The 20,817-nt window shown below is 38.4% G+C and overlaps 1 protein-coding gene and 1 long non-coding RNA gene across 2 annotated transcripts in view; both read left to right on the top strand.

Moving 5' to 3' along the window:
- prkn (parkin RBR E3 ubiquitin protein ligase) overlaps window positions 1-20,817 on the top strand; it is a 237,836-nt gene that overhangs the window by 25,258 nt on the left and 191,761 nt on the right. The gene's annotated exons all lie outside the window — the stretch shown is intronic.
- On the top strand, window positions 13,150-15,539 carry LOC137045171 (uncharacterized). The gene is made up of 4 exons (XR_010898711.1): window positions 13,150-14,437; window positions 14,548-14,635; window positions 14,748-14,865; window positions 15,181-15,539. It is a non-coding gene; the product is annotated as an uncharacterized lncRNA (long non-coding RNA).

Genomic DNA, 20,817 nt, shown 5'->3' with positions numbered 1-20,817 from the left:
AATATGAACAAAGAAGCCTGTAACTACAAATCTGCATTGTTTATCCTATTGTTCTTTCACTCAAAAATGTCTCAAAAATCTTTTATTGATAATTAAGAAGTTCAGTCAACTAAAGATGTTCTGAATCTGCCTGGAAACAAACTTCTGTATATTCCGTTTGAGACACGACTGGGATTTCAGACAGGACCTGGTTCTGTGGTCAGATGAAACCTAAATAAGGAGATGGCTTTGGTGAAAACAGGGATAAAAGGGATACCCCATGCCCACGGTTAAATACACCACTGGATTAGGGGTGTCCATGGTTAACCGATTAACCGTTAAAAATTGCGTAAACGAGTGAAACATTTTTTCGGTTAAGTGGCGTCAATGACGTGCTTTGAATTTAGTTGTAATATATTTTTGCACCCATAGAGACCGCCAGAGCGCTCCCAGACATTTGTAATATCCACAAGAAGAAGTCATGAGCAGCTTTCTAAGCGGGCAAAGAAACCCTGCGTCCCAATTCGCATACTATCCATCCTAAATAGTATTCGAAAATAGAATTAGTATGTCCCAAATCGTAGTATGTTGAAAAGAGTATTCCAAAGATTCCCGGATGGTTTACTATTTCCGGTCCGAATTCACAGTATGGATCGATGGGCACTCTAACGGCTGATATTGCCCACAACCCATTGCGAGTTGGACGAGGATTCGATTAGAACTACAAACTCGGATAAAAAGCGTTAAAAAACTACAAACATGACGGATGTGCGAGTTCGACATTAAGTAGAGAAGTTTAGATAAAGGGGTTTGAGTGACCAGCTATCAATATTTAACCTGACAAAAATATATTTATTCAGTGTTGTCACATTATATTTCACCCGCAGCAGCATTGAGAACTTTTGAAATGACACGTTTGGCCATTAACTTTTAAATGCATCATTATATTTAAACTGTAAATACATGAGGAGAGTCTCTGCATTAAAGACCCACAAATGGCAGATCAACGAGCGGCTACATTTCTCTCCGATACGGTAGGAGATTAAACTGAATGTGGAGGATTTGAACTGTGACGAATCTGACGATGATTGACAGGGCAGATAAACGATGACGGGATGCACGTAACTAAGCGACAGAGTCCGTTAAAGATGGCGAAGTAGTATGTCCCGAAGCTTGCATACTTTTCTGCTACACACTCAAAAGTATATACTTTTTCTTCACAAAAAGAGTACATACTTTTAGGACGTAGTATAAGTAGGCGAATTGGGACGCAGCAAAAGCGTGGGAGCAGAGCACTTTAAAATTGAGAGTGACGGGGCAAAATGCAAGTATTGCAATGCAGTGCTTACCGCATTTTTCAGGCTATAAGTCGCTCCGGAGTATAAGTCGCATCAGTCAAAAAATGCGTCATGAAGAGGAAAATAACATAAGTCACTCTGGACTAAAAGTCGCATTAGGGCAGAAGCAGAGCGGGAGCCGCGCGCGCTGTGCATAACGGAGCAGAAGAAAGAAAGTTTGAAGTGAGAAACTTGTGAATGACTAGAGAAAAGCAGACGTTACTTTAACTGTAATGAAGAAAACAAAAAAGCTGATCGCGGACTGAAAGCAAGATGGCCAGGGCTGAAGGGACGAGTCCACAGATGCTTGAACTCTCTGCCGGGAGAGGCTCAGCCGTGCGAGTCAAACGCTGAGTCTGTGTGAATCATTCTCGGGCTCGGCTGCATATTTTACTACATGCCCTAATCATGCAGGCGCCCTCGCGGCCACTTGCGTTGCTCGTGAACTGGAGCGCATCTCATCCTAATTTATCGAAACTCAGCGTACGCCTCGCAGACATGAAATATATCTTAAGAAAGCTTGAAATGTATTTTAACAATTTAAAACGAAAAGAAATAGGCTACTCTCTGATTAGATAATCCATGATGTGCATTTCTCTATATAGGCGCGTTCACTACGAAGATGACGGTCGTCAAATTAATAAACTAAAAATAACCCTGACGCACACTATGGTTAACCGAGTATTAACCGCTAAGGGCCTCGGTTAACGGTTAATGAAAAACTTAAAAACGTGCAGCCCTCCACTGGATCATTAATGTTGTGGCCTATTTTTTTTTTTTTTTTTTTTTTGTTGGAGGTCCTGGACTTCTTGTTTGAAACCTTAATCATTGCTCCAGACCAAAAACTACCTCTAATTAACCAACGTCTCTGTTCCTTGGACTCAGCTGAGCGTAAGAAACCTTGGTGTTCTGTTCAACCAGTCGATGTCTCTGGATGGTCATTCTAGACAGCTGGTCAGAAAATGTTTTTATCGCTTGAGAATATCGCTAAACTGAGGACATTGTTGCCCAAAGCTACCATGGAGTTGATTATACATGCTTTTAATCTTCATGTTTAGATTACTGTAATTCTCTTTTTACTTTACTTTAACAAATCTTCTCTGAGTTTTCTCCAAATGGTGCAAAACGCTGCACCCATGCTTTTAACAGGAACCAACAGAAGGGCACACATTACGCTGATTTTATTTGCATTGGTCCAGTTAAATACAGAATTGATTATAAAAGTTTAGTTCTACTTTTAGAGTCCTACATGGACAGACCCCCCAATATATCTCAGACCTGCTGACCCCTTGCTCTTCCTCTTATACTCTTAGTTCCTCAAGTCAAAATCTCCCGAGTGTCCCCCAAACCTGCCTTTAAACTCAGGGAGACCTGTCCTTTCAAGCAGTTGCCCCTAAACTCTTGTTGCGGTGACATAATCTGTTGATTCTTTTAAAAAGCAGCTGAAGACACTTTTGTTCAGACAAGCTTTTAGTTAATTGGGCTTTTATGTTTTGTTTTGTTGTTGTCATTTGTTTTTTACACTGATCTTATCTTTGATACATGCTATATAAATAAAGTTTACTTACTTGTTCAGATATATGGCATCATGGATTCTAGTAAATACCAACAGATAAAAATCAAAACCTGACGACCTCTCACAGAAATCTTATAATGGGTCATGGTTGGGTCTTCCATCAGGACAATGATCTAAAACAAACATCAACACACAAAGGCCCCATTTACACTGCATGGTTCAAGTGACTCAATTCAGATTTTTTCCTCATGTGGCGCAGATCGGATATGGCATGTGAACGTGTAATCAGGAAAAAAAGGCATGGATTCTGAAATCCTCAGATCGGATTCAGGCCTCTCTCATATGTGGTAATAAATCGGATATGATTCGGATTCATGTAATCGGATATGAGTCTGCCATGTAAGCGATTAATCGGATATTCCCCATTGAATGCGAGTCGTGCGTCATTGAAAAAAGGATGAATGATGCCAACTCAGGTGGACACGAATTCGCATTTAAGGGCAATTGTTGCCAAGTCCGTGGTTTTCCTGTGGAATTGGGCTACTTTAAAACAGTTTTGAGTTGCAATTGGGCAGGTTTTGTTGTGAAAACCTGGCAACCCTGTCAAGGGCTCTCCTCTTTTTCTCCACCTTACGAGAGAAATGTTTGCTGACCTTTAAAGATGTGTGGAAAAGTGCGGAAAGCAAAACACTGTATAATCATTTTGTCTGTGTCCATTGCATATCGCACCGTTTTACTTCCTTTTCCGGTTAAGAGCGTCTTGGGCTGTTTGACAGTGTACAGTGTAAATGCAAATATAAGATCCGGGTCTCTTTTAAAAGATGATGTAAGCAGGTCGTCAAAAAAAAATCTGAAATAGTCACCAAATAGGAATTGTGCATCAAGACCTGCAGTGTAAATGCAGCCAATGTGTCACTGAGCACAAAATGAAGCTTCTGCCATGACCGTCCCAGTCCCTGACCTGAACCCTGTAGAGAATGAGTGATGAACTGAAGAGAAGAGCTGGAATCTGAAGGATCTGGAGAGAGTCTGGATGGAGGAATGATCTCTGATCTCCAAACCCATCAGGCATTACAGAAGAAAAGGAGGTTTCGAAAGTACTGAAAAGGGGTGCTAATATTTGTGGCCAACATTCATTGGCGAAAGACATTTTTTCATAAAGAAATTTTACCCACATTTCCAATTCTTTTACTTCAATGAAAGGTTTGATTTTTTTTAGATAAAAGATTGAAAGCACAAACAATGCAGATTTATTTTTACAGGCTTCTTTGTCCATATTTACCACGGTATATGTAATAATTATGTCCAAAACTGGCAATTCATTAGCCTAAAATATATTTTTACACAACTTTGAGGTTTGTACATTTGTCATCAGCTGATAAAAACCATCACAAACTCCTCCGTTGTTTAAGGGACTGTTGGCGGTATAAGCAGTGATTAGCAAGTGTCCATCCATTTAATCTCATGCTGTTTAGGACTGATGGCGTCAGGAGAGAGTGTAATTATCAAGTGAGGTTTTGGGTTAAAGGTTAAAATCCAAGGGTGATAGACAATCTTCATTTTCAAACGTATGCTATTTCTCTCTGGAGCAGAACTCTTTACATTCCTTTCGTAGAAAGTCGGTTCATTTCCCGCTGAACATGGAAATGACTAATTTTCCATTTACATCTTTCAACATTTCAAAGCTTTTTATAACCCGTTGACCTTTAAAGAGAACAAATTTGAGTTTTAAGGCCAGACTATTTACTGCTTTTCAGGCTGCCAAGAGGGAATTCAAATGGCGTATTTTAATCACATATTAACATTCGGTAGCTCTTTTAGCTCTTTATCTGAAGCCTGATATGTCTTTTCAGTCATATTTCCGCTTATTGGTTCCACCCGAGGCTCAGAAAAAGAAGAGACTTTGAGAAATCGTAGCTTTGGCGTGTGCTGGCAGAAAGGAAATTGGTGTGTCAATCACAGGTTTTCATATCTCCAAGCGAGCTGTCATGAGAATCAGAGAAATGGATGGAGACGCTGAAAGCAAAGAGTGGCAATAAATAGCATAGGTTGGAGAAAGTGAGTAAAGGGGTAGATACCACAACGGCGGAGTGTAAGTGCTCCTATCTAATTACCCCCGCACATTCCACAGCTATTGGTGAAATTGAACAGGATAATGACTGCACTGCTGTCAGTCAATACTAGTACAGGGTCAGTGGATTTGTGCAGATATGTTTGTCGCTTGAGCTTGAAGTCTATCATTAGGCCACTTTTAAGGGTCTACAAGGTCGTTTATGTCCCGAATGCTGTCATTCATTTCAGCAGTTTTCAGATAATGGAATACGTGTGTCGCGAGTGAATGTCTGCAGTAAATAACAGCATAAAAAGACTCGGGTTACAACTTAAACTCGTTGTGCGTGAACAAAATACAGTGCAATGTATTGTTTTCCACTGCGGAGACGGAAAGTGTTTCAGAAATTAATGAGCTGCGAATATTTCTTTGTAAGACAGAATTTCATTCTTTTCTTTATTATAATATCAGGACAAATACCACCCTGACCTTTTGACTTACAAAAAAATAGAAAAGTTAAATCATTCAAAACATGTTCATTGTAGAAGAGGTGTATTGATACATTGTATGTCTCTGGATTGAATTTTTATGATATATATTGCCAAAAGTTTTGGGTCGCCTGCCTTTACATGCACATGAACTTTAATGCCATCCCATTATTAATCCTGAGGGTTTAATATGGAGTCGGTCCACCCTTTGGCAGCTCTAACAGCTTCAGCTCTTATGGGAAGGCTTTCCACAAGGTTTAGTTTTTTTAAGGGGATTTTTGACAATTGGACCAAGGTTATTGTAGTTATTCAGTGTTTAACCACAAACTAACTTGTCTTCTATTACCAGACCAAGCTTAATTTATGATTGAACATTGGTCTGCTCTCTATTTTCTGCTGTTCAAGAGGCGTGATCAACGGGTATAGTTCAAATGACTCTGTATGCAATTGGATAGTCCTTCAACCAATCAGAGCACAAGAGGCGTGATCAATGGGCAACGGCCCATCACTTCTCTATCCGTCATCATGTGAACAATATTTTACTAATAAACAGACAATATCCTAGTATTATGCATGATCATAAGCAACTAGTTAATTGTGAGAATTAGACCCTAGGTGTTTACAAAATTATGTGCAATTTTAATATTTTAGCTATTTGACTGTTGATTATTAAATAAGTTTGATTTATTAATTTAATAGATTTTTTTGTTGTTGTTGTTGCCAAGCACACCCTGAATTTTCAGATTTAGACTAGAATATTTGTTTCTGTGCATCTGTAATTTCTGTATTATGTTCCGCAGAAGTCATGTTTGGAACAACATGAGGGTGATTAAATGATAACAGAATTTTCTGTGAACTATCACAACTCTTACATATATAATTTGAAACACTTAAGTAACCTGCATTGCCAAGTATGCAATCTTAATTTTTCTACAAAGCGCTAATTTCATTCTTATGCAGTGTGACTAAAATACCTAAAATTTGTGTGTGTATATATATATATATATTGCTGCAGGTTTCGATAATAATGTGTTTTCCTTCTCTTAGGACCCCAATCCCATTCGGGAACACCTCACTTTGATCCATTTTCCCTGAATTAATGTTTTATTGTTTAGTCAATGATTAGACCTACGAATAATTTCATGGTTCAGTTGTGGCGGTGTGTGAATAGCCACCCGAAACACGCTGGGCTCCTTCTCTGCACGCCTCAATTTATAATTAAAACTTGAGGATGGGGTGTGGAAAACAAATTCTGCCTGAAATTGGAATTGGTTACACAGACTCATGCAAATGCGAGATGGCGGCGGCAGCAGCCCCAGGCCTGACGTGAAGGACGCAGGTGGAACATTTCTCACTGGAAAAATCACAAAATGGGAAAAACTAGACAAAAGATTAGAAGAGCAGTACGTATAGGCTAGTCAAAGGCCTAAATCCTCACAATAATGGGATCACACACACATATATATATATATAAAACATTGATTATATACAATTGAAAAATCTAATGCTTCATAAACAAAACACTTCATCATTATGGATATACTTATAAAACAGGATGTATAAATACACATAAAAACATTTTTATTATATTTGTATGTAACATATTTAAACTGGGGGGGGGGGGGGGTTTCTAGTTCAAATATCACAAAAAACATCTTGATTTTAGAAAAAAAAAAATATATATATTCGGACTTGAAACAACAAATATAAGAAGAAAAGCATTTTATGCAGTGTAGTATTTATATAGATAATGTAAAAAGACAGATAGACAGACAGACGCAGAGAAGTGCCTCAAATGTTATGAGACTTTTTTGATATTTTTATTGGGTTTATATTTCAGTAGGCTGGCTGTTTAGAAGAGCACTTGTGCTGTGCTTTTACCTCTTGGATTCAGACAAACAGAACACTCACTTTAAAGAGACTGCAGCTTAATGCTAAATAAACAATACATTTTTCATGTAGAGCTCTTGAACTAAATCTAGCATTTCCAATTCCATCCCAGCTTTTACTTTTTTACGCTGCCTCATTCTTTGTGTTTTAAGTGCTTTATCGTTTGGCATCTATCAGCTGGTTTGTAAGTGGCTGGTGGGCTGAAGTCCGGGTCTGTCTGTGGCCCCTCAGGTGTGCTGGCCCCGGTGTCACAGGGACAGGTCGAAACTTAAAGGGATAGTTCACCCAAAAGGTAAAATTAGATGTTTATCTGCTTAGTTACCCCCAGTGCATCCAACATGTAGGTGGCACAAATGAAGATTTTTTTATCTCAACCGTTGCTGTGTGTAGGTCATATAATGGGGTGAATGGGTAACAATTCTATGAGAGCAAAACATACAAACAAAAAAAAACATGCTTAGACAACGTGCACAAAAACCCTGCTGCTCCTGACAACACATTGGTTTGTTAAGACACGAACCGTACAGCATTTATGTTTTTTTTTTTTTTTACCTCATATCCTGACGAGTCTCATCAAGTTTTCCCATCAGCAGTAACTTCCGTCTGGTGAGGTCAAGCGCATGCAATATCAATCATATATATATTTTAGATTCCTCATTAGTGCCTGCGTGGATCGGTCGAATGAGGAACTACATGATATACATCTATGATCATGTTCGTTTCACCTCATCAGACGGAAGTTACTGCCGATGGGAACACTAGTTGAGATTCGTCTGATATGAGGTAAAAAAATAACATAAATACTGTTGTTTCTCACAGAAACCGATCAGTTCGTGTCTTAAGAAATCAATGTGTCGTCAGGAGCAGCAGGGTTTTTGTGCACGTTGCCTGAGCATGTTTTTTTTTGTTTGTATGTTATGTTTTGATCTCAAAGACTTGTTACCCATTCACCCCATTATATGACCTACACACAGCAGCGGTTGAGTTAAAATGTTCATTTGTGTTCTGCTGAAGAAACAAAGACATCTACATGTTGGATGCACTGGGGGTAAGCAGATAAACATCTAAATTTCATTTTTGGGTGAACTAACCCTTTAATTAACATCGCTAATGATGTGCTTTTCTGCTCAACCTGAGCCTCAGTGAGGGGCCATGACAAACAGACAGTCATGCTCTTGTGTCCAAAATCATCAACACCATTTGGTCCGCCTGTCAATTTATTGCCTCCAACAGCAGTATATGAATTTATCTTCGCAGAGATGATGTCAGGGGATGTCAAGGCGAATCAGGGATGTTCATAATGTGATTTGAGGGACCAGCCAGGGACACAGATCTCTGCCGAATGGCCTGTGACATCATTTTAGACTTTGAGGCTTTTTTCACACTTGCTCCATTGGCTTTGTACGAACCCAAGTTTTTATTTCACCCACATTTCAACATGCAGGTCTCTCACATGGTACTACGTAATTTTCAAGCTAGGGCCTGTGGACCTCCGGGAAAAGCTAGGGCTCGTCTGTGGAAAAATATATTCAGAGAATTATGTTCACTTAAATAAAACTACATTATACACACTTTTTTACTATTAAAATCTATGGTTGTCAATAGAATACAACGTTACAATTTATCTCATGGTTTCCATAATAATCCTTTTAAATATTTTTCTTTTTTCTTAATTTCTGAAACGTAGTAGGGTTGTGAAATAAAAATTTGTATTTTGAATATTTGTTAAATTTACAAAAAAAAAAAAAAAAAAAAAAAAAACAAAAAAAAAACAGGTGAATTTAAAAAATGGCTAAGTGGCTAAACACGTAACTCGTTGTCATGTAAGGGACCTGTTCATGTTGGACAGACATTTTAATTGCATTTTGTGTCTGTTAAGAGGCACAAAGACAGTGGGAGCTCTGGGCATTAACTGTAACAGCTCCGTGTTGCAAGCACCAATCCGTTTTATTTTTTATTTTTATTATTATTATTATTTTTTATATATAGACTGTACTCCCAAAACGTAAAACGATCAAGATTAACAAAAAAATTCCCCGGAGTTGTCCTTTAACTATTGCCTTTAGAATTCAAATATAATTAGAATTAATATTTTGCTAATATTTATGAAGGAATTTCGAATTTAGCTTTTCAACCATTTTGACAGCCCTAAAATGTAGCACCATCTTACAGCCTCCTGGGGGTCTGTTGTCCCCAATTTAAAAACCTCTTCTTTGGACCCATTTGAACTCTTTCACCGCCATTGATTTAAATTTCTGTCTTTCCGCGTTTTCACTGTTATACGGTAGGAGGTGCTATTACACATATTCTGATAGAGTACAGAATCTCTGGATCAAAAATCATGCGAAGAAGCAGAAACGGACAAGAGCATATGTAATCATACGCATTTTTAAAATAACGTGATCATCAATATTAAACAGAATATAAATCAAAACCCAAGGACGAGCTACAGGACTGTGAAGCTTTGGGGGTATTGATGGACTCCATCTACTCCATCTGTGTTTTGATCATCATCCTGAATCCCATCTGGATTTCTGCTACAAATGTTGCTTTTTTTAAATTAAACTTACCCACATTCGAGGTTTTTTGTTTTGTTTTTGGTTATTCCGTGAAACTGCCACAGATTTTGAGTTCAGGAGTTGTGTTCATTGCAGGGAATTCTGTGAGGCCAGGTTGGGTTTTCTCCTGCATCCTATTCTTCTGCTATCCCGAATGTCAGAACAGCTGAAAGGTTTTTTATTTTTTTGAGTGTTGTCTACTGTACCACAATGAATTTGTGTTTCCTTCAGCCTGAGGCTTATTCTTTCACTTGTGTGAAAGTGTCTTGACATTTGCCAAAATGTTTACTTTTTTTTGTTAAAAAACAAAGCAAGCCAAGCCCAGGTGAGAAAACGTAACACAACACATTACTTTCCATAAAAAGTAACTAAATAACACATGAAGTAACGCAATATTCTAACACACAAAGTAACTCAGCTTCTGCTGCTGAATTAACTCTTTCCCTGCCAAATACGCAATTTTCCGTTATTTGTGAGAAATACAGGCCGCTTCCAGGCCAAAAACAGAATTGTCAGAGTTTCCGTGTTTTCACTGTCAGACGCTAAGGGGCGGTATTGCACATCTTCTGAATGAGCACTGAATCTCCTGATCAAAAAACACCTGAGGAAAACGCAGTAAAACAAGCAATGGTATGTAAGCAGATGCAAATGAAAAATAATGTGATCATCAACATTAAACATCATATAAATCAAAACTGCCTAATGTTAGTAAATGAAAGGTCGACCCAGGATGAGCTACAGGACTGAAGGATTTGGGTTGTTGATGGACTCGATCTCCTCATCTGTGTTTGATCATCTCTGAATCTGATCTGGAAACAGTATTTTATAAAAACGCGATTTTGTGCAAAATGTTGCTTTTTTAGGAAACCTTTTTTTATGAAACCTATATTCAAGTGTTGATAAAAAAGGAATGCAAGAAGCTAATATATATATATATATATATATATATATATATATATATATACACTGCATGAAAACCCTGGAATACGGCATTATCCGGGCATGGTAAACTCCTGTGTAATTTGAGGTTTACCGGACGTATGTGGGGAAAAAGCGGATCAGAGTAACACGGAACAGTATATTTCAAGATACACCCGGAAACCTCACATATGCGGACATATACAGGCATCCGTGAAATTTCACGGAAATATACAGCTGAAACACTGCTGGGTGCTAGGACTGGTGACTGTTAGGTGTGAAGAAGGCCTTTCATATGTTAATGACACTGAGGTGCTGGCTGTTCTCAGAGGGAGATTGCAGGGGAGGACTTCAGGACTGAGAATTATGACTCTTAATCAAAGTTTTTATAAAAACACTACAAAATAAACACCCCGAACATATAGTCACAAAAACAGCGTATTTAAATTAAGGAATTAAATGGAACAAATAAAGGAAAATTAACCAACCATTTTAGAATAACACACATTTATTGTGAAGTTTTACAAAATGCAGTTAATAACAATAACATTTAATAAAAAGGAATGTACATTAATGTGAAATAATGAAAACATGGCTTTAAAAACACAAAAAACCCCAGATATGCTCAAAATAAAATTAAAGGAATAAAAAGAAGGTCGTTGGAAATCGCATGGGGCTAAATCGCAAACATTGTGCAAATGGGAATTATGGCTGATACCTTTTCTTTTGTCTGACTTAACTGCACAATATATGTACTTAGTACACATCTCCCTGCAATACGTTCCACAGGTAGGAACGCTGCTGCACAATCAGTCTGTGTGCCACACCTCCACAGGGTTCCCAAAGAAACATCTGTCTGGATGAGGGTGCAACCACGAAACCTTTGCAACAACATGGCGTATAGGACGTGTGTTAGTTTTTAACACTGATTATAAGAAATCTCTTAATGACTCCAGCACGCAGCTCTGCATTTGGGTCGAGGACTGGTTCGTCCAAGAATTTGTATTTCTCTCCACGCCTCTCTTTTTAAAAAACCCAGGTCTTTTTTACCAAGGTCTCTAATGACTGAGTTACTTTCTTGTAACAATAGGTTAGTTTGGGGTACAGATATTCCTTGCCGTTGAAGCTTATCATCTTTTTGGACAGACAGCATATTCAGTGAAGTTGTCGTACTGGTATATTTTCTTAGTTAATATAAAGTTTTGGGAATCATACCAGCAAATTGCATTAATCAATCAACTGTATTTATATAGCGCTTTTACAATGACGATTGTTTCAAATTAGCCTCACAGTGTCAAACGAGACAGTATTGCAACAAAATTTTAGTTGGCTGTAGGGTCAACAATGTTGGCAGATCAATATTATAGTTTATAGAATTAAATAAGACCTAATTAATTCATTTTATTTATATATTTAGTTGAATAACTTCGATCATAAATTTAGTGTTATAGTTTGTGTGTCCCCAAAGGCCACAGTGGCAAACCCAGGAGACACCAATCAACACTGAGAATATTTCCAATGAGCCATCATTTGTCTGAGGCATAGCAGCAGTGCAGTGATGGCATTGTCTGAAATGGTTGAACAATGCTTGCCAGGTTAAAAGCATTATTGCTAATAGCTTTACAAGTAATAAAGCAGAGCTGTCTCTATTGTCATTATCTTCTTCAGGTTTGTCATCTTTAAAATCCAAATGTTCACTGTGCTGACCATCTGTAAAGACATGTTGCTCTTCATGGTCACTGTCATCATCTGAAGACGTTTCACTGAGCTCCAAGGAAAGCCTGAGCAGCTCATTGCGTTCTTCTTCTTCTTCAAAAAAAGACATTTGTTAGTTTTTTTTTTTTTTTGAAAAAATTAATAGAAGTGTAACAATACACATCTGTCTGTGTGCATCAATTTAAATGTAAGGAGCCTTGCCTTCAGATCTGCTGAATCTTGGTTCTCATGTAAATGCTTGGTTTCTTCAAATATGCAGAAATCAACTTGCTCTTGGTCTCCAATGTCCTCTGTAACAATTAAAGAACAATACAACGATTTTAGCTACACACAAATTTACATACACAAGCTAAATACAAAGATTTAGTTTAAACAGTGAAACATCACAACACCAATTGGTTAATGGCTGGAGCTATGCATTTGTCTAGCATTATCTTAAAGTTAGCAGCTGTTTACTAAAATCCCTTAGAATCACATATCATGCACTTTACAGTACAGCATGTGTACGGGTCATGATGGGGCATAGAAATGTTAATGGGCCATTCGTAATAGTTTATCCAAATAACTTTAGTTATTGTTATGAATGGCCCATCATGATTTAAATATTCAGCAAATACAGCTATGACCAAATTTGTAATAAATAAAAGTTACAAATGTATTAACAAGACTTATGCCTATACTGGAAAAAACACAAACTTACTACATTCTGAAAACAAGCAAATCACTATTGTGTGTCAACTCTAACCAAAGCAGATCATGTACATCAGTGTAATGTTGCACGACATCAGTAAATATATAAACCAAATGCTGATGATCACCATCTTATTTTACTTGTCATTTGGTTTTACATTAAAAAAAATGTTCAGTAACTTACCCAAATGAATACCAGCACCATCCCAGTCCACAGGTCTCATTTCGGCTGGATGAAGTTCATCACATGCACTCACTTGCAGCTCTGTGTTGTGATTTGTCTCAGCTGTAATCGCTCCATTGTGAAAAAAAAACTTTTTTTTGTGAAGATAAAAATATGCATGTGAAACATTCTAGTTGCAGTGGTCGCAAAACCGCCGAGCTCTCTTTCTCGTATTATTATCAACAGGTGGTTGCCCTTCCATGTTGATAGATAATTATGTCCAGCATTATATTTTTGCACCAAATTAAAGATACACCTGCGACGCGTCATACCGAGGGCGTGGTTTGAGTGGGGATTAGCAAGCAAACAACACGCGCCAAAGAGGGGGCGTTTTGAGGTTTGAAATCAACCACTCACAATAAAGGTGGGGACGGAGGCGCACCCAATAGTAGTGTATTGTTTCATGCGCGCGAAAGTTGAAACCTCCGCATTGTTTCCGGAAGTACAGAGAACGGATTGTTGTTTTTTTGTGGTGTTTGGTTGAGATTTGGAATCGATCATTTTCGACAGATTTAATATGGAGAGTAAAAGGAACCTTAGTTTTTCTACTCCACTGAACAAAGGAGGACAAGCAGCCTCAAGCTCAAGCCCAGTTACTGTGAATGCCTTGATGAAGCAGCTGATCTCCGGCCAGAATGCTATATCTCGTCAGCTTACTACTTTAATATCTGCACAGCATGAACAGGCTGATCTTCTCCAAGAGGCTCTCCATCGTCTTTATTCTCTCGAGCAAAAGTATGAGCAGCACGGACTAACTTACAGGAAGAGCCTAACAACACCGTGAAAAGATTTAAAAGGGCACGTAACATGAGGTAAGTTCAGTTATTGTTATATAATGTGCCTGTAAACCAAAGTTGGCTTACAATTAACGTTAGCCTAATAACGTTATGTGTTTTGTCTCCAGCGGTTACTTTGATGGCCATCTTATTCAAACTTGAAAATATTGTGGTTCTTGCAGATTGTGAATCCGTTTAAACGCATTTTAATTTCAAACTTTACAGGAATCTTTAAGGTGCCTTTGTGTGAAACCCAATTCAGAGAACAGCCCACACAAATACGATCCACAAACTGGGTAAGACTGCTTATTGTATACTGTAAATGTTAGGTTAACCTACTAACGTCATATGGATTTGAAATGACAACACTGAATTTAATTAATTATAACTGCAACTTTTCCCCCAGAATAGTCATCACACAACCTCGCTTTGACCATTTTCCTTTGAAGAATTAAGTACAACTTTTACAGCTGTTGACCCTGAATGTGTAAAAGGTAATCTTAAAGATTGTATTATTTTTTTAAAGTAATTTTATATTAATATTTACCATGTGTGCTTTGTTTTGCTTACTTTTATTGGTATTAAAATTATTCATGATTTATTTAGCAGGTTGCAAGACATATTGAGACACCGCGGAGGAAGTAGTCTTTGGCTCAGCCTGAAAAGGCCCAAAAAAAGACACACTATGAAGAACATGGCAAAGAACCGTCAAAGAAAGTGAAGGGTACGTTAAGAAACTTGCTAAGCATTTATTTTCTCTTTAGGAGATATGATTTTGTCAATATTGTGATTAAACTTATACATTAAACCCAATACTTTGATCAAATCTGAGTGTGACATAACCATACTCATTAGTGAATAATGCAAATTGCATGTAAACTGGAGTGAAGAGTTCTGCTTGTCATGTGAGCACCTTCCTGCGATTAAGACCTTACTCTTAGAATACATCGTTGCATTATTGTTGCACATGTAAACACAGTCTGTGTTTTAGTGGTTAAATTACTGTCATGTTTTGCAGTTGCTGGGTCATGTTTTGCAGTTGCTGGAGACCAGGTCCAGGGTTGTACAAGCTAACGCAGAAAGAGACCTGTGAGAGAACGCAACAATAGAGCAGATGTCTGATAAAGATGATGCTGTTGTTGATGGAAGGCCAGTGTGGATGGTGAGGTCTCCACCGAACCACGGTTGTCTGCGCTCTGCCAAGTGCTACGAACCAGACTAGAGGCTGACCCATGCTACACGTCACATCATCAGTGCATCATTATAATGTATTTTTACAATGCTCTTTGGAAATGTTTCCACTTATATATATTGTTTACTTAGAACATATATTATATGCATTTTTTTTCTTTTATTCCTTTACATCGCCGTCCTTTAAATAGAATTTGCTCACTTTTTTTCCCCATTCATTTTATAATATATGTTTACAATGCTCTTTGGAGTTTTTTTTTTTTCACTTATTTTTATTGTTTACTTAGAACATTTATGTATATTATATAACCTTTTTTTAACATTCTGGTTCTAATTTTATAATGTTACATTTTTAGATACACTGTGTATTTATTTCTTTATATCGCCAACTTTTAAATATGTTGTGTTCATTTTATTTTTCATGCCTTTTTTACCCTTTCATTTTAACTTATGTTTATTTTATATAGTTATATTTATATTGTTTATTTGTTTCTTTTAAATGCCTTTATTTTTGTATTTTTTTTTTGTTCTTTACATTTTCATCCCTTTTAAATACATTTTGTTCACTTGTTTTTGTTTCTCCATTCTATTCTTTTGCTTGTTTAAAATACTCTTGGTAATGTGTTATGTATACCTTAATAAATATTCCATATTTTCCTAAATTGTTTTTGTGTGTTTTTCTTTGGGGGGAGAGGGGGGTGGGGTTTATGGTGTATGAGCAGTATCTGCATAGCTGACCTATAACCAATCAAATCACTAAACTATAAGGCCTTGGGTGGGCTAAGTTTTAAAAGTAACCAATAAAATCACTTTACTGGGTTTTCAATGTGCCCTGTCCTCCAATAGCAGTTTGGGTTTTGGGAGTGGTTTTAAAAGAACAACCAATCCAGTTTGAGTTGAAAGGCCAATAGGGGATGGGAGGCAAAGCTGCTCAGAGGTGTGAAAATGTCTCCTGAAAAAACCTGATGGGATTACTTGCCATGGCAACAAATGGCTGTAGCATGGAAGTATACGGCCACAACATACATCCGATTTGGTATCATTCCGGATGTATACGGATATATACCGATCCATGGAATTTGACCTATCCGGCCAGTATACTCCCGGATTCTTCCGAATTTCAGCAGTGTATACAGGAGTATACGGGTCCGGATACACCTTTTTTCATGCAGTGATATATATATATATTTTTTTTTTTTTTAAAGAATAGAGTCAGCTCTTTCTTTTGATATATTGTATGATGAGATATTCATAAAACAAAATATTCCATGGGCTATTAAATTTGCTGTAAATGGTCAAAAACCCTGACGGTGGCTGGCAACTTTTTTTTTTTTTTTTTTTAAATGCTGACGGGGAAAGAGTTAATAGACACACATAAATCACTTTATCTAAGTGATCTAAGCAGGTGGAGCTGGTGGAGGTAGAGGGTTTCAGAGGACTAGCCTTCAGCAAACACTGAACCAGACTATTTAAATGTTGCGCAAGCAATCTCATTGGCTGCTGGATCAGCAGAGGCCAGTCAGTTTGTACCAATGGGATTGCAGCTTGAAGACTGCATGTGAAAGAACTTTGCACCCTCTAGAGTTTCATAAATGAACTACATGTTAAACGTCCTTGGTGTGACACACAGATAGCGTTAACAATAATAATTATTGACTAATCGCAAAAGTGTTTTTTGCAAATAAATGATCAATTGTTTCCCAAAGAGTTTTCCCTATATATATTTATTTAATTTATTAAAGCTGAAGCTTTACATTTCTGTCTTCCTTTAAGTGGTGATTTACTGCATGTTTCCATTAGCTCTTTCCAGAGAAAAATTACTCGTCCACCGCGCTAATAGGAGAGGACGGATGGAGGAGGGAATATTTCCTAGTGCTACTGTGCGGCTGATGAACAGTGCTCGATGGAATCAATTTGGCCATTGGTCTTCGGATAACTCTCCTCTAGACAGTGCCACGGGCCTCTCGTCTTTTGCTCCTGCACTCTCTCCCTTTCCCTATTTCTCCTCCACCCCCTCCTTTCCTTCCGTTTGGATGGATAGATAGCACTATAGGTAGTTCTTTGTCACGAACATTGAGTTGTGGTCCAAACAACGCTGTCTATTTTTGTCCTTCCAGTCATATCGCTAAAAGTCGAGAGGCGGGGAATGAAAAAGCCTTACAGTAGTATTTGTTCTCTTAATTGCTCAAACTGAGTTCTGGAATGGAAGAATCAATCTTCTTTATTGTTATGGTAGGGGAAATTAAAGGCAATGGAGTTGGCAGTATTTTATGGTGCTTTTGTCAGCGCTGTAGCGGTGCTTTATTGCTAATCAATGGCAAGTAGACCGACCCAAGCCTAGGGAAAGTGGCCTGCAATGTCAGACAATGTTCCTTTGGTGTTTTTGCAGTAATCTACTACTTATTTCCATGAACAAAATAGGGATGTGCAAAACAACATATTTTCAAAATCAACTAGGCACTGAGTTAATCAATGAAGCAGTCAATTAGACCGTTTTAAACACGTCATGTTATTTTGGGTCCACCAGACCTCGATCAGATGTTTTTTAAGGGCTTTTCACACTGCGCTTTACCCCGAGTTATTGACGTTCTATACATCGCTTTTAACCCCGGGTAAAGGAACTTTTCACACTTGTAATTTAGAAGTGAGGTAAGCACTGCTTTTTACCCGAGGTTATGAAACCTTGCTCCGGTGCGAAACTTGTACAGTGTGAAACGATGTGTTGTTAGAATGTTAAAGCTAGACACTTAGCAACAGACAACCAATCACCTCTTCATATTTGTGTGCTTTGAAAAGTCATGGAAATATGTCAAATGCTGACAGAAAACGTGACAATTTGGGTGAAAACGTTTTATTCTTACCTTTATAGTCCGAAGTAGCCTGACGTCATCATACTCAGATTGTTGTCAGAATATGAGTCAGATACTGCTCCATTGAACTGTGATTATGGGGCGTGTTTCAATCGATCCAGAAATACCTCAATTGGATTGACCTACAACTTGGGATGTAACGATTCACTCAACTCACAATGCGATACGAGTCACGATTCTAATTTCACGATACGATTTTCTTAGCAAAATGAGATTTAAGACAAATTATAAAATGAAAGTGTCCCTTTATTTTTTATTTTGTATATTTCTTTGTAAAATTTAAAGATACACTCACCTAAAGGATTATTAGGAGCACCATACTAATACTGTGTTTGACACTTTCACCTTCTGAATTGCCTTAATTCTACGTGGCATTGAAGGTGCTGAAAGCATTCTTTAGAAATGTTGGCCCATATTGATAGGATAGCATCTTGCAGTTGATGGAGATTTGTGAGATGCACATCCAGGGCACGAAGCTCCCGTTCCACCACATCCCAAAGATGCTCTATTGGGTTGAGATCTGGTGACTGTGGCGGCCATTTTAGTACAGTCAACTCATTGTCATGTTCAAGAAACCAATCTAAAATGATTCGAGCTTTGTGACATGGTGCATTATCCTGCTGGAAGTAGCCATCAGAGGATGGGGCCATGGTGGTCATAAAGGGATGGACATGGTCAGAAACAATGCTCAGGTAGGCTGTGTCATTTAAACAATGCCCAAATAGCCCTAAGGGGCCTAAAGTGTGCCAAGAAAACATCCCCCACACCATTACACCACCACCACCAGCCTGCACAGTGGTAACAAGGCATGATGGATCCATGTACTCATTCTGTTTACGCCAAATTCTGACTCTACCATCTGAATGTCTCAACAGAAATTGAGACTCATGGTAAGTTGACTGCATTTATATAGTGCTTTCAACATACCCTATGGCCATTCAAAGTGCTTTACATATCGCCTTACATTCACCCATTCATAAACCGACGACGATGTCAGTCCAGCTTGTCTGGAGCAGCTGGGGTTTGACGTTTTGTTCAAGGACACCTTGACACTTACATGAACCACTGAGCCACTGCCGCCCATCAGACCAGGCAACATTTTTCCAGTCTTCAACTGTCCAATTTTGGTGAGCTTGTGCAAATTGTAGCCTCTTTTTCCTATTTGTAGTGGAGATGAGTGGTACCCGGTGGGGTCTTCTGCTGTTGTAGCCCATCCGCCTCAAGGTTGTGCGTGTTGTGGCTTCACAAATGCTTTGCTGCATACCTCGGTTGTAACGAGTGGTTATTTCAGTCAAAGTTTCTCTTCTATCAGCTTGAATCAGTCGGCCCATTCTCCTCTGACCTCGAGCATCAACAAGGCATTTTCTCCCACAGGACTGCCACATACTGGATGTTTTTCCTTTTTCACACAATTCTTTGTAAACCCTAGAAATGGTTGTGCGGGAAAATCCCTGTAACTGAGCAGATTGTGAAATACTCAGACCGGCCCATCTGGCACCAACAACCATGCCACACTCAAAATGGCTTAAATCTCCTTTCTTTCCCATTCTGACATTCAGTTTGGAGTTCAGGAGATTGTCTTGACCAGGACCACACCCCTAAATGCATTGAAGCAACTGCAATGTGATTAGATAATTGCATTAATGAGAAATTGAACAGGTGTTCCTAATAATCCTTTAGGTGAGTGTATATTCTGTGTCAAATAATAACTCGATTTAAATTTTAAAACAAATCCTCAAAAAGTCCCTTCAAGGAGATCTTCCGAGGGCGTTTTTTTGGGAGGAGGTTGTTTCAGCTTCTTCACCCTCATCCAGCACTGAGGAAAAGCAGAAATAAAAAGACACAACACCAGTTTCACCAACAGTTTCACAACACCTGGTTCTGCAACAGGACAGATTTTTCCTTTCAATCTTAGGAGCATATCCTCACGCTGGTCTTTCTCTGGATGAGGAAGAGCCTTGTATCTTTTGCTGTGAAAACACTGATGCTTGTGATCTCCATGGGAATCACCCTCGATGCCAAAGTGAGGCTGCATATCCGCCGGTCAGTGGTTTGGCCTGTTATTTTTTACATACACACCATGATGGACACCTGCGTCCAACTTCCATGTGAATGAACTGAAAACATTTGTTTATTTCACTCTCCTTCACGCCAGTGTGCACACACAGTCTGCAACTCTAGCTACAACTTGCCTGTAACTTGTTGCCTGTAAAGCGAGGTGACAATATATGATTTCACCGTCTCTGCTGTTTAAAACATGAATCACAATTCGTTTAACATCTCAACCGACTTGAATCGTCACACATATATTTTCAAGCGGCTGTGAATGAATCGTTACATCTCTATCTACTACCAATCAAACTAAAGCAACGGAGCGATGCATACTATCAACAGATCTCAACTGCACACATGCTGGAAGAAGATAAGTCTAAACGAGCTTTGCCTAATAATTTAAGGATACACAGAGCACTTACCAATACGATCATCATTTTTGAGAGAAATAGTAAAGGTGAATGCATATCCGCTCTCCGTTTAGTAAACAAATTCAACCCAAGCAGCTCTGGGTCGAGCATAGTTGCTCCACAACGGATCAAGTCCAGACCGAACTTCCCAAC

Source organism: Pseudorasbora parva, chromosome 17 (genome assembly GCF_024679245.1).
Source record: "Pseudorasbora parva isolate DD20220531a chromosome 17, ASM2467924v1, whole genome shotgun sequence".
Lineage (NCBI taxonomy): Eukaryota > Metazoa > Chordata > Actinopteri > Cypriniformes > Gobionidae > Pseudorasbora > Pseudorasbora parva.
This window is presented reverse-complemented; position numbering and strand designations above follow the sequence as displayed.